Below are 15,028 nucleotides of genomic sequence, written 5' to 3' on the forward strand. Positions count from 1 at the left end.
TGTACAATATATATAATGAGATTAATCTAAAATTTAAAATATTTGATAGGTAATTAATTAATTTTAAATTATAGACAACTAATTAATTTTGAATAGTTTTCAATTTGAAATTTAAATCAAATATTAGGATTATCATCGGTTTTGGAAACAAATAAACTACCCCCTCTCTCACTTCTCTCTTTCAATACGGTTTATCAGCGTTCTATGCCTTTCTTATGAAGTCTCGCGGGTACACTAACACCACGGTCACCAGCCGCCAACAGAAATCGCACCGACACTGTTCTGACTGGCGCCGTTGCCGCACAGGCCACCGCCAAGGGAGGACACACAATATTGTGTGGGTCGAACTAACGGCACCACAGCAACCCGGAAGTCCAGCGCCTCCGTCGCAGCTGGTGTGTGCCTTCTTCCCGACACCATCCTCACCTCCTCTGATGCGCTTTCGCTTTCTCCCATTCCTTCAAGTCTCTTCTCACCGATGATACCACCATGCTCTTCTTCTTCGAATCCAAGCATGGTTAGCTTCTTTCATGATTTAAACCCTATGCTTCACAACAGTGCTGCTTTTGTCATGACTAGTCCTTGAAAATTATGTTTTACCACAATAATAGTTTCTTCTGTTTATTCATCTTCTTCTATTTTAATGGTCAATTTAGGATGATCGTTTTAGTAGGTATGCAGATGGTTATTTTATTTTTATGTAGATGATTATTTTGATTGGATTGAGTTTAGTTATATATAATTAAAATATGTTAGATGTTCAATTCATTAGGTATGCGGATGATTATTTTTATCCTTAAGTAGATGGTTATTTTTATTAAGGGTGAGTGCCGTGTGGCAAGCCAAGTAGCGACGGTGAAATGGGATGATTATTGACGAAGATGGGGTGACTACCGGTTGAAAAGGAAGAGAATATTGGAGAATTTCAGATGGTTATTTTTTTGAAATAACTAACGGAATTTTTTAAAAAATTTGAAATTTGATGTTTTTAAATTTATTATTTCGTGGATAATTTTTATTTTTAACTCATATTGGGCTAAATAAATAGCTCATTGTACACATTATACAAATATTCCATTGGCTCCTTAGCGAGAATCTTAAAAAAAATATCTACAATCTAACATCCAATAGCTATTCAAATTCAGACTACACAAACATTATACAACATAAAAAAACATCTAAAATGCGAGTAAAATAACACATGAAATCTTAAAAATTAAAAAATCCACAACTAAAAAAAGACACATCCAGCAAATTAAAAAATAACAGAAAAACCCACACATTAGCACAACAACATCTAGAAAAAGAGCAAAACAAATCTAAAACGTTACAACCAATGCCAATCTAATTTCATATTAAAACATCCAAAATACAATAAAAAAAACCAGTGATATAATCTAAATTTATACATTATCCAGCTGATCTAAAAAATACACATATAAATTGAAGCTAATCTATATTTGGACTTCAATATTCACTGCAAATCTAAAGATAATGATCTTGCATTGCACCTTATCCATCATAACGAAGTCTATCAGTTTAGTTTTGGTACTCGTTGGATTAGGAAGGAGCTTGTTATTGGTTTGATATATTCGATCAAAGAAGAGATGCAGATACATGTGAAGGGAACGATTGTCTTCGGGATATACACCAATCTGGACCATGCTGGACTTCTTCTGGTCCTGACAAGAAACGAACTTGCTATCCATGGAACAGAGAGACATATTTATTTGTTGCTTCTATTTGTTTTAGTTGTTATATTTTTTTTTTATATGGTGTTTTTTGCCTTGTAAATAATTAAAAAATAAATTAAAAAATTAATAAAAATAAAAAATATCAAAAATATAATATATTAGTTTTATAATTATGATATATTTAAATGTACTTAATAAAGAGATGTATCAAATTTGAATTTATTTTAGTTTAGAAAAATAAATGAGAATAAAATACCAAAAATATAATATAAAATTATGAATTAATTTAATAATTATGATATATTTAAATATATTTAATAAGAAAATGTGTTAAATTTAAATTTACTTGAAAGTGTAAGATAGATATACTATTAACATATATAAGTTATAAAATTTTAATATTTGTAACTGAAATGTTTATAATTATTATTATTATGATATTTTAATGTATATTTATTATATTTAATTAGTATTTTATGTTTTAATGAATAATAATAAATAAGAATTTTTTTTTTTAATTTTTCTAAAAAATTTTGCTAAAAAAGATGATTGGTTGATTTTTAAATTTTGTCAAATTATTAAAATTACTGATGTGACATCATTAAAAGAAAAATACATGACTTAAATTTATTATATAAAAAATTAATATCAACTTTTATATAATATAAATGATAGATTGTGTTTGTTAGAATAAAATTCATATACTTGGTGGGTGGGTGTATTTATATATGTGGAATAGATTATATCATTGAACATAATCCTAATATGAAAGTCAAAAATTGAATGTTTATCTAAATTTTTATTTTGCACATGTTTTTTAGTAGAGTAAAACTTAATTTTAATGTGTTTAATTTTAGAGTGTAAAATAAGATTTTTAAAAATGTTTATAGTACTTATATTGTCGCAAAATAATAAAATATTAAATGTATTCAACTTATAACCGGTAAAATATGTTTTTAACCATAATAATTGAGAGTAACAAAAAGAGGTTGCAATGTACTCAATTTCAGCAGTGGACAAGGCAACAATTGTTTATTTTTTGCTTGACCACAATATTGAGAGATTTGCCAAAAAAAAAAAAAAAAAAACAACAGATGTCACCTGTGCTTCTTCTATCAACTCGATTCCCAACAAAATCTGTATCACCGTAACCCACTAATTGAAATGAATCAATTTTCGGATATCATAAACTATAAATAGTGGTACCAAGCACATACGGATGATTCTCTTTCTGCTAAGAGATGAGATTCCTTTGAATTTTGATTGGAATCTTGAGCACACTCCAACACTTTGAATGATATCAGGCCTTGAGGATATAAGATACATTAAGAAACCAATCATCCCTCTATAACTTGTTTCATACACATCTCTAGCATATTCATCTTTGTCTAGCTTGATGTTTAGATGCATAGGCGTTCTCATTGGTTTAGCATAGTCCAACCCAAACTTTTTGACAAATTCCTTAGCATACTTTTCTTGATAAACAAAGATGGTACCTACTATTTGCTTAATTTGCAAGCCTAAAATAAAGTGAGCTCTCCCATCGTACTCATATCAAATTTATTAGTCATAAGCTTAACAAAATCTGTACACAATTCTTCATTAACAGAACTAAAAATGATATCATCAACATAAACTTGCATAAGAATGAAATGATCATTGAAATTTCTAATAAATAGAGTGGTGTCAGTGGTTTCTCTTTGAAAATTATTTTTCAACAAAAATGAACTAAGCCTCTCACACCAAGTTTTAGGAGCTTGTCTCAAACCATACAAGGCTTTAGTAAGTTTGAAAACATTGTTGAGTTTGAAAAACTTATATCAAATTGAAACGATGATAAAATATTATTAAAATATAAATTAGGAAATTATTAAATATGTTTAAGTGTTTAAATTATTTCCAATGGTTTGTTTGATGTTTTTGTTAGTGTGTAGAAAAGAATAAAATTAATTTCCTAATGAGCTAGCAAGTAGAAGCCCGTTTTTGGTTTCCAAACAAGTATAAGCTCATTACATGTTCAATTCAAGTGGCTAGAAGAAAAACCAAACTGGTCCAAAACTATTCAGGCCCATCATAAATTAAAGAAAGAAGCAATTGACCCAAGTCTTCAAGCATGCTTCGGTTACCTATTCCCATGGACTAATGGATTTCAAATTGCAACTCAATTGAATTCATACCTTGGTAACTGAAAGTGAAAATTCAATTTGATTTAATTACATTGAATGCTTTACACGTTACATAAATTTTCATGAGCATACTTTTGGAAATTCGAAACACTAAACTTGAGATATTAAGACTGATCACTTTAATATCAATTGTTCGGTGTGGACAAGACCCAAAGGACGTCTCATAGATGCGAGCAAGGTTATACGGTTAATTTTAAAATTGTTTTGGAGAATATGGTTGCTGCTATACGAGCTACTGCTAAAGGGATGGTGCGAATAAACTAGGAACGATGAAGGAGGTCGTAATAGACTTAGTGGTGGAGACAATGAAGGGATTTGAACTCGTGCAGCAAGAGTAAAGGTCAATGATTTTTAGTTAGAGAGGTGAAAAGATTAAAGGAGATGTTCGGTGGGAGCGAGTGAAGGATTAAGCTCTTAGTGATTTATAATTTGAGTGGCGCTGCGAAAGCACGGTGATTTGATGACTCTAGAGTTGTTATGATGTGAGAAAGGAGTCTTAGGATAGGAGATTATTTCGAAGATTGGCATAGGATCAAGAAATGAGAGGTGTGAGTGTGTTATTTAGGTTATAACAGATTGAATTAGACTATGAGATTGGGGAATTGATTGGTGTTTGAGATAGTTGAGAAGGATTAAAGATTTATTTGATTTAGATGAAACCCTTGGGGGGGGGGGGTAAGGGAATTGGTAGTCATTGAGAAAGAGTTAGACGAAGCTAAGGGCGAAACAAACGGGTATAGCTTAGGCTTGAATTTGGTTAAGTTTAAGATCATGTACATGAGAATGAAGAATGTGAACTGGTGTCTGAATTAATGCTAGAGAATAGTAGAGTGAATGGTGGGAGAACGGTTGATTTTGAGAAAACATGTATGAATATTGGAGAGCAAATTTTGAGGACAAAATTTTTATTTAGGTGGGTACGATGTAATTTTCGGATAATTAGTAAATAATTAATCAATAAATTAATTATTATTTAAAGAAATTAGAAAGTTAAATTTTATAGTTTCATGAAGTAGAAATAATTAAAATATGAATTTTAACACTAATTTTAAAGGTTTTGGCCCAAAATTGGATAAAACAGACCGAACCGATTGAACTGAGCCCAAACCGGGCCCAAGGCCTATTATATAAAACCAAACTCAACCTCTCTCGTCCACATTAAACACACACACACACTGTAGGGGAAGGGGGAAAACGTGAAATCCTAACCCTTTTCATCCTCAACCTTCAATCTCTCGTAACTTTCAATCTGGAGCCCCGATTGATGAGTCGTCAGCGGTCATGCGTTTATCTCAAAATTCTCTACAAAAATCACTGAACAATTTGGTAAGAAAATCATGTTTTCTTACTCAGTTCTCCCCTTTTCAATTCGTGATTTAGGTTTTGAAAATTGAGAAATTTTGTGATTTTGATAGTTTTGGGGTACTCTAACGGTGGATAATTGTTGGGTTTCACCCTAATTTCGAGTGGATAAGGTAAGAAGATACTTAACCCTCTATGAATCATTAATTAGAAAACTCTATATTAATTATAGTAAATTTGGATTGTATTAGATTGAATTGGGTATTTTGAAGTTAAATTGGTGGATATTAGAAGCTTGAAATTGAATCCGGGGAGCTAAAAATTCAGTTGGTGAGGAGTTAGAGTTTTGGAGCTTGAGAAATGGTGGATGATTGAGCCATTGAGGCGTTTCAAGCTTAGGGAGGAATCGGTCAAGGTATGGTTTCGGTTTCTCGTAACTAAAATATAATGTGTCGTGAAAACGTAGGTTAGTTGACCGTAAGATAGGATTGGATTATTGATGTTGTGAGGATTGATATTTGTTGATATTTATGAGGCATGGAGATTTTGAGGTTGATGATTATTGATATGTATGATTGGGTATTGTATTGTTGGTGTAATATTGATTGATGATGATGTATGTTTAGCATGAGCATAACTGGAATTGTTGCAGTTGAATGAGAATTGTTGAATAAAGATTGAGAAAGGGGAGTTTGAATAATGTTTAGATGTTGGAAAGGCTAGAGAGTATTTAGTATAGTATGGAAATGCTTGATATTAATTTTGAAATAATTTGATACTGGAAATGATTTGAATGACTGAGAGGTATTTGGTTTGGTAGTTAGGACCCTTGAGGGGTGGCAAAAGTCCAAGTTTTAGAGGAGATGCTGCCAAGATTTTTTTTGAAAATAGGACGCTTCGCTTGAAGTGGTTATTTAGAAAGATTTGGATTTTTAAGGATTTTATAATTTGATTTTGAATTATTAAGAAAAGGAATTACATTTTGAATTTGATTTATTTAAAAAAAAAGAATGAATTATATTTTAAGTTTGAATTATTGATGAACAGAATGGGAAGAATGATGATGATTGAAAAACAATGAAGAATAGGGATGGCAACGGATCCCCATGGGGCGGGGACATGCCCCCTCCCCCGCCTCCAGAAACCCTCCCCGTCCCTGTGACGGGTAATGGGGCCCCGTCCCCGTGACGAGTATCGGGGTCCCGTCCCCACCGGATATTAGGATATCCGCGGATATTCGCGGGGTTTGGAGGAATTGAGGAAACAAATAAGAAAAAAAATTTTAAAAGAAAAAAATCCAGTAAATAACAACAATTTTACAAAAATCTCAGTATTATGGTCTAATTTTACAGTAAAAAACTACGAATCCAAACCCTAATTTCAATTTTACAGCAGTAGAATCTAACTCTAATCCAAATTTATCAATCAACAAAATTCAAACCCTAAATATAAAACTAATTTTACATTAACAGAATCAAAACCCTAAATCTAAACCCAGTTCACATAAACAGAATTTAAACCCTAACTCTAATGTCCCAATTTCATAGCAATTTCATCAATAAAAAATCGAAACATATGTTAAAACTAATTTAATCAATTAATAGAAACATCTAACTTATTGTAAAGTGGCCAACCACGGAGACAGAGTATAGTCGTCATCGTCGTCGCTGAGCAGAGGCGACGTAGAGTCATGGTGGGAGAGGTGTCATCGACATCGTGGAGCAGAGGCATTGCTGGAGGAAGCTTGTCATCAACATTGCAGATCTGAGGCTTCGTTACGAAGCAGAGGTGGAGGCAGCGGTGAAACTAGCAGCAAGTAGTGAGCAAAGCAGTGACAGGAAGATTGAGCGATGGTAGTAATGGAAAAAGGTGAGCGATGGCAGCGACGGAGGAAGGTGAGCGGCGGCAACGATAGAAGAAGGTGAGGGACTGAGAGTGAGGACGCCAGCGACGCAGTCCGAAGGAAGAAGGAGGAGGTGGGAGGTGTTGGAGATCAGAGATTGAGTGACATAACTGTGAGAGAGAGGCTCGTGTGAGAAAGAGGCGCAGAGATTGTGGTTTGAGGGATAGGATTTCAAGAAACTTATATATATATATATATATATATATATATATATATATATATATATATGAGGATGTTTTTGTAATTTTACAATCACGAGTAATAAACGGACGAGGCGAGGACCTCTCCTCTTGCCCCCGCCCCGTTTATTATCCGGGCACCCGTCCCCGCCCCCACGGGGAAAAAATCCCCCCAAACCAACTCTTCGGTGGGTAAATCCCCGTGGATACCCACCCTGCTGGGGATTTTTGCCATCCCTAATGAAGAATGATGAGATTATGATTTAAAGTATGATTTTTGAATGAAACTGAATGATAATTGAGTGAGAGATTGAGTTTGAATGAAGGATGAGGAGGATTGATATTGAAGTACGATGTTTGAATGAATTGAAATGTTTGTGGCCCAGGTAGTAGTCAGTGGCAATGTCCACTTGCTTCAAGTATGAGATGGGGAAGAAGAATTATGAAAAATGAGTTTAATTATGTAGTTTAATCATGAAGCAGAAATAATTAAAATATAAATTTTAACACTAACTTTAAAGGTTTTGGCTCAAAATTAAGTCGAACGAATCGAACCGGTTGAACCGGACTCAAGACCCATTATATAAAACCAAACTCAGAGGTAATTTTATTTTGAATCAATTAATATTCTTAAGTAATTTTATTATAATGAAATATTTTGTATAATTTTCGTAATTAAAAAATAAAAAAAATTGTACAATATAATTTAAGTAACTTTTATTATGAGAAAGTTATGTCTTATTTTCTTAATTTGATATCTTATTTTATAAATTAATCAATTAAGAGTAATTAAATTAGTTTTATTAATATTTAGAGTTAAGTTAATTAATAATTTTGTGTAATTTTTATAATTGGTTATTTCATATTATTTGAAATTAAAATTTAGTAATGGAAGTGTTATATAATCTAATGTAAGAAATTTGTATTATGAATAAATTACGATTTAATTTGTTAAATTGAGCTCTTAGAGATTAATTTGTTAGAAATGATTAAATTAATTTTTATAAACACTTTAAGTTTAAGACAATTAATATTTGTGTACAATTTTTATTATAATAAGTTATTTTATATAAATTAAAATTAAAGTCCCGATTATAGAAAAATAATGAAAGGTCATGATTTAATTTAGATAATTAATATTTTGAATTTAAACTGTATTTTATAAGTTGTGATTAGTAAGTTCATTCTATAATTTAAATTAGAAATAATTATTTTAACTCATTGATAAATAAAATCATATGTGTTCCAAAATTAATTTTTACACTATTATATTTAAATTCTAAATTGTTATTCTATCATAAATATTTTGTAAAATTGTTATATTATTCATATATATGTTACCCTAACCCTAATAAAACCCTAATTTATCCTAATTTCCAATTTCATTCCTTTTTAAAACGCACACACGCACGCTTAGAAGAAAAAGAAAGGGAAATAGAAAGGAAAACGGGAAAACAGGGGAGAAGGGAACGGTAAGAAGAAGAGATGAGGAAGGGAAGGGAGTCGTCGGGCCCTGCCTAGCCGTTGTCATCGCTGTCACACAGAAAGGGAGAGAGAGGGCCGTATAACACCCTACCACACTAAGCTTTACGCTTAAGTCGTAAAACATAGGTGGTGTGGTATTACAACCTCTAAAACAAAATGAGTACATATAATAGCAGAAGAATTATAATATGCTAGGAGCCTTGAAGAATAGAGGAAACAAAAAATCGCGAAATAAAAGCGCAACGCTCAAAGAACGAGTTAACTTGCGTGCTAAGAAAACCATAGCTATTAAACATAAGATAATAGATGTAGGAATAGAGTGCCAAAGATACAAAATAACAAGCTCCTAAATCAGCCCGCGAAGTCAAGACTGGCCGGAGAATATTTACACATATATACATACATATCCAAAACCCAAAAGTTCATATACACAGTCTTGCCTCTCTATAAACCTCTAAGAGGATAAAAAAGAACAAGTTATGCAGAGAGAAAACTAAGTACATATATATACATTAGTGTACAACAAAACTAACCAGTAACCACTCCGCTTCAAGAGTCCAGACGCCTAACGAGATGCCTCTCGACCTGCATATGAAAAACAACAACATAGTATGGAATGAGAACCAGAGATTCTCAGTATGGTAAAGGTGCCACACACATAATATATAAGGCCCTGGGAATGCCAGAGGCAATCCTAGAACGTCGACATTCAGATTATAAAGCTAAAAGTATTAAACAGGAGCCATAAAAGGTGGTTTTCTAAGAGTATCTAAACTTAACATAACTTAATCTTAAATCTAAGTCCTGTACTACCATTCCTCCATACTCCATCTCTGTCAACATTACATAGACAAATAAACAGATAAAAGCAAGCACAAGAAGGTTACAAGTACTGCAAGTAACAAATATACATTTAGCATGACAAGTACACTTAGGCACACACAGTTAATGCATAACAAGTATTCAAATAGAATGCATATGATGCATGCCTGTCCTATGGCTGATGAGGCTCATCTGTCGGTTATCCAGCCAACCCGACAAGTCTGAATTGTACTTAGACTGTCCTCCAACGTGCATTCCCAAGAGTCTATGCATAGCTTTATCTTAAATAATCAATATTACTCAATGGGGGTAACATTCCCGGGAATTTATATAGTGCCCGATCACACTTACGTCATAGGGTCAGCAGAGTATCAAGTTTTCAACCTGGTACACGTGGTGGCAAGCCACGGCACTTAATCCAGGGAACTTCGTATCTCAGATCATTAAATTATTCAAGCCAAATTTCATACATAATCTCTCATCAGAACATCCAGTCAAGCATCATATATGACTCATCCATAACATCTCATACTCAATTCATCACTTTTCAACTTTACTTCACCTTCAAGTTATCCTCATTTCCTAGCTTCATCTGATTATCAAGTTTAACACTATTATTTATGACCAATGGAATGAAAATAGAGGTTTAGTAATTTGAAATAGATTTTAAAAACCTTAAAATCATGTTTGCTGGAAAAGGTGCCACCCGTACGCGTGGCTCACGCGTGCGCATGGGGATGTAAGATTGTAGCTCGCACGCGCGTCTCTTGTCATGCGTACGCGTGGGTGAAAATTTCATGTCACACATGCACGTGGGTCATGCGTACGCGTGGACATGCTTGTTGATCCCTTATGCGTGCGCATGAGACTAGTCGCGTACGTATCGTTGAAATTCGTGCCACGCATACGCATGGGCGTACGTCCTTTAAAAAAACAGAATCAGCACAAGCTGCAGAATTGTTTCATAAACCAGTTTTGAGTTCAATTCTTCCAACAATCATAACTTCTTCGATTTAAAATATTTTTCCCTCGTTTTTCGTATGGCATAAACATCACGAACCCAATTTTCATTTCAAAACAAGTTGGAAGTAATTTGAGGGTCCGAAAGCCAAGTTATGCCTTGCCGAAGTTCGGTCAAAAACCAACTTTTGTAACTTACAATACCTCTTTCTCATTCAAAATAAATTCTCATATTACCAATACCATAACTTGTACATGCTAGCACCAAAAAGGTCCTTCTTCCTCAACACCATAACCACCATAAAAATTACACTCTACACCAACAATAAATACATATACATATGCCAAATCCACCATCAAACACTACATACTTACATGCCAAAACCCACAACCAACCATAGTTCATAAATTTACTTACTTGTAATCTCTAAACAGTGATTAACAACATCCTCAAAACAATGATTTATAGCATTTCAATCCTTCAATTGATCATCATCACATTAATCCATGTTTAACGACAAAAGACTAAACCACAATATACATATACGTTCCAACTTATCCTACGGTCATCTAGCCTAAGTTTTCACAGAACCTTACATATTAAATGCAAGAAACCTAAACCATACCTTGGCCGATTCTCACGCAACGACCAAATCAATTTATTTAAAACCAAGGCAGCTCCTCAAAATTCAACTAATCAGCTTCCTCCAAGTTCTAGTATTCACAATTTCAAGCTTCAATTATTTATTCTCAACCTAACACACATTTATAACACATATATACCCAATTTAATACTCAAAACTTAAATTCAATGAAATTAAAATGGAATTATGGTTTTCTCACCTTACCCAAGCTTCACATATGCAAGAGTGAACGTTTTCTTCAAGCTAATTGGATCCTAAAATATCAGAAATTAAAGAAATTTAACTTTCCTTCCTATATTTCGAAAATTGGGGAAAAAGAGCAGCTGAGAATATTTAAGGGCTTACCTATGAAATTGTTCTGGTAGAAACGTAGAGCTCGACGCGATGAACGCGTGGCCGCAAACGGTGCGGCGATCGGAGCTCGGACGGAGAAGTTACGGGGGATTGGAGATCACCGTAAGGGTTCGGTGTTTTCTCATTTTCCTTGGATGCATTTCACATTGCTCCAGCCGAATGAGGAAGAGAAAGGAGTTTGGCTTCATTTATTGGGTTGGTTCGGTTAGACCGACGGCCTGGTTTGGACCCGGTTCAACCGGTTCGGTCCATTTAGTCCATTCTTGGACCGTTTTCTTCAAAATTGGTGTCAAAATTCTCATTTCGATGAGATCTATCCTAATTTAATATAATATTCGTATTTCTAATATTCTTTCTTAAAAACTAATTTATTGACTAATTATCTACTAATTTAACAGGGTTTACAGGCCGAAGCTTTCACGGAGAGGAGAGGCGAAGAGAGAATGACGCCGCGAGAACCAGAGGCGCACGAGAGAGAAGACGCGATCGACAAAGGGAAGGAAGAAGGTTCCACCGCCGCCAAGTCCTGCCACTGATTGGAGCCTTAGCCATCGCCATCAAAGACGCCACTGCCGCTGCTGCCGTCAATTGGGGTCAGAACCGTTGCTATTGTGCCTGCTCCCGTTGATAGAGCTATCATTAAAGTTGCTAATTTGGTTCCAATTCCTCCATTTTGGAGATTTTGAGCTTTAATCCTTTCTCTGTTTCTATCCTGTTCCTTTGTCGTTCTCCTGTTCTAACTAAGGAAACCTATGTCTCTGTTTAGTACTGCTACTCTATTTTTCTCGTTTGCTGCTAGAACCATCATAGGGGATAGTGTTGATGCCATCAGAAAACTGTTAAAGCTGCTGTTGATGAGTCTGATATTGCTACTTCAATTCTAGTTTGCTCTTTTCCTTGATTACGGTCCATTTACACGTTTTATTATCACTGCCATACTTGTTCTGAGTTGATTCTGGTATGTGCCTTGTCTTGAGATCCCCAGGACTGTGATTACTCTTTATTTCTATCCAAATTGAAACCTCTGTTTTGCTGCAACCCCGGTCACTACTGTGAGGACTAACATTGTTGTTGTTCCGGTTGCTGCCTCTACCGTTCCGGTTGTGTGGGAATCACTGCTGCTGCCATAAAACAAAAAGGGAAGGGAGTTATCACATTTAATCTATGCGGGTTTGACTAAATCGAGGTAGGGGTTTGTTTTAAAATAAAAATAATTTGGGTTTTGAATACCTGACAAGTTTAGTAGATTAATGCAAATAGATGAATGTCTGAAATATAAATGATTTTCTGTTGTGATTGAAAGGTTATATTTATTGGTGATTGGTTGTTTTCTGAATATCTGGTAAAATTGATTGGTTACGTTGATTTTGGATTTTAGACTGAAAATGATAATGACTGGTTTGGATGTCGGATTCGGAAATATTGACTTGAAATATTGGTTTTGATGAGTCAGGGTTGAAAAGAGAGGACCCGTGATGGGTGACAAACTCCAGTTTTTAGGGGAGGTGCTGTCGGAATTTTTCTAAGAATTTGAAGGAATTTTGGTTGTGATTTCAAAGATGAATTTAATTTGATTAATGATCAGAAGGGATAAGTTTTGAATACTTTTATGGATTTTAAGGAGAATCGGATTTTCTTGATTTTTTCAAATGTGATTTTAATTCATTTGATTTTTAATATAACGAAAAGAGATTTGATTAACTAGCTAAAGACTTTAAAACAATAATTTAAGTATAATTTCAATGATTTGGGGATAAGTGAGTAAGTTTGAAGGTTGTGCTTGAATTAAGATATAATTAGTGACAATTGGTTTGAGGGAGGTTTGATGGTGATTTCGATATTGAGGGAGAGGATAATGATTGAGTATGATTGAGGTATGGTGACGAATGGGATAAGATTGAGAATGATGTAGATATTGATGAATTGTGATTGAATTATTCATATGGCTTATGAATTTTAATTATCTGAGACACGAGTTTCCCTAGATAGACACAGTGGCTTGCCACCACTTGCTCCAGGTTGAGACTCGATACTCTATTGACCCCTGATGAGCGGATAATTTATATGCTTTTTGGCATTGTTTTTAGTATGTTTTTAGTAGGAGCTAGTTACTTTTAGGGATGTTTTTATTAGTTTCTAGGAAAAATTCATATTTCTGGACTTTACTATGAGTTTGTGTGTTTTTCTGTGATTTCAAGTATTTTCTGGCTGAAATTGACGGAGCTGAGCAAAAATCTGATTCAGGCTGAAAAAGGACTGCTGATACTGTTGGATTCTGACCTCTTTGCATTCGGAATGGAATTTCTGGAGCTACAGAAGTTCAATTGGCGCGCTTCTAATTGCGTTGAAAAGTAGACATCCAGGGCTTTCCAGCAATATATAATAGTCTATACTTTGCTCAAGGATAGATGACGTAAACTGGCGTTCGACGCCAGTTCCATGCTGTAGTCTGGCGTCCAGCGCGAGAAACACGTTACAAGTTGGAGTTCAACGCCAGAAACAGGTTACAACCTGGCGTAGCCCACGCACGTGAGAAGCTTTAGTCTCAGCCCCAGCACACACCAAGTGGGCCCCAGAAGTAGATTTCTGTACTATCTATCATAGTTTACTCATTTTCTGTAAACCTAGGTTACTAGTTTAGTATTTAAACAACTTTTAGAGATTTATTTTGCATCTCATGACATTTTAGATCTGAACTTTGTACTCTTTGACAGCATGAGTCTCTAAACTCCATTGTTGGGGGTGAGGAGCTCTGCTGTGTCTCGATGAATTAATACAAGTATTTCTGTTTTCCAATCAAACATGCGTGTTCCTATCTAAGATATCCATTCGCACTTCAACATGAATGTGATGAACGTGACAATCATCATCATTCTCCCACGAACGCGTGCCTGACAACCACTTCCGTTCACCGTAGAATGAATGAATATCTCTTGGATCTCTTAATCAGGATCTTCGTGGTATAAGCTAGATTGATGGCAGCATTCAAGAGAATCCGGAAAGTCTAAACCTTGTCTGTGGTATTCTGAGTAGGATTCAATGATTGAATGACTGTGACGAGCTTCAAACTCGCGAGTGCTGGGCGTAGTGACAGACGCAAAAGGATAGTAAATCCTATTCCGGTAAAATTGAGAACCTGCAGATGATTAGCCGTGCGGTGACAGCGCACCTGGACCCTTTTCACTGGAAGGATGGATGGTAGCCATTGACAACGGTGATCCACCAACACACAACTTGCCATAGGAGGACGTGTGTGCGTGAACAAGAAAATAGAGGAAAGCAGAATTTTAGAGGACAAAGCATCTCCAAAACTCCAACATATTCTCCATTACTGCATACAAGTATAATTTATGTTCTGCCCTTTTTACTTTTTACAATTCAAACTAAGAATTATTATTGATATTATATCCTGACTAAGAGTTACAAGATAATCATAACTTGCTTCAAGCCAACAATCTCCGTGGGATCGACCCTTACTCACGTAAGGTATTACTTGGAC

The sequence above is a fragment of the Arachis hypogaea genome, chromosome 14 (assembly GCF_003086295.3).
Source record: "Arachis hypogaea cultivar Tifrunner chromosome 14, arahy.Tifrunner.gnm2.J5K5, whole genome shotgun sequence".
NCBI lineage: Eukaryota > Viridiplantae > Streptophyta > Magnoliopsida > Fabales > Fabaceae > Arachis > Arachis hypogaea.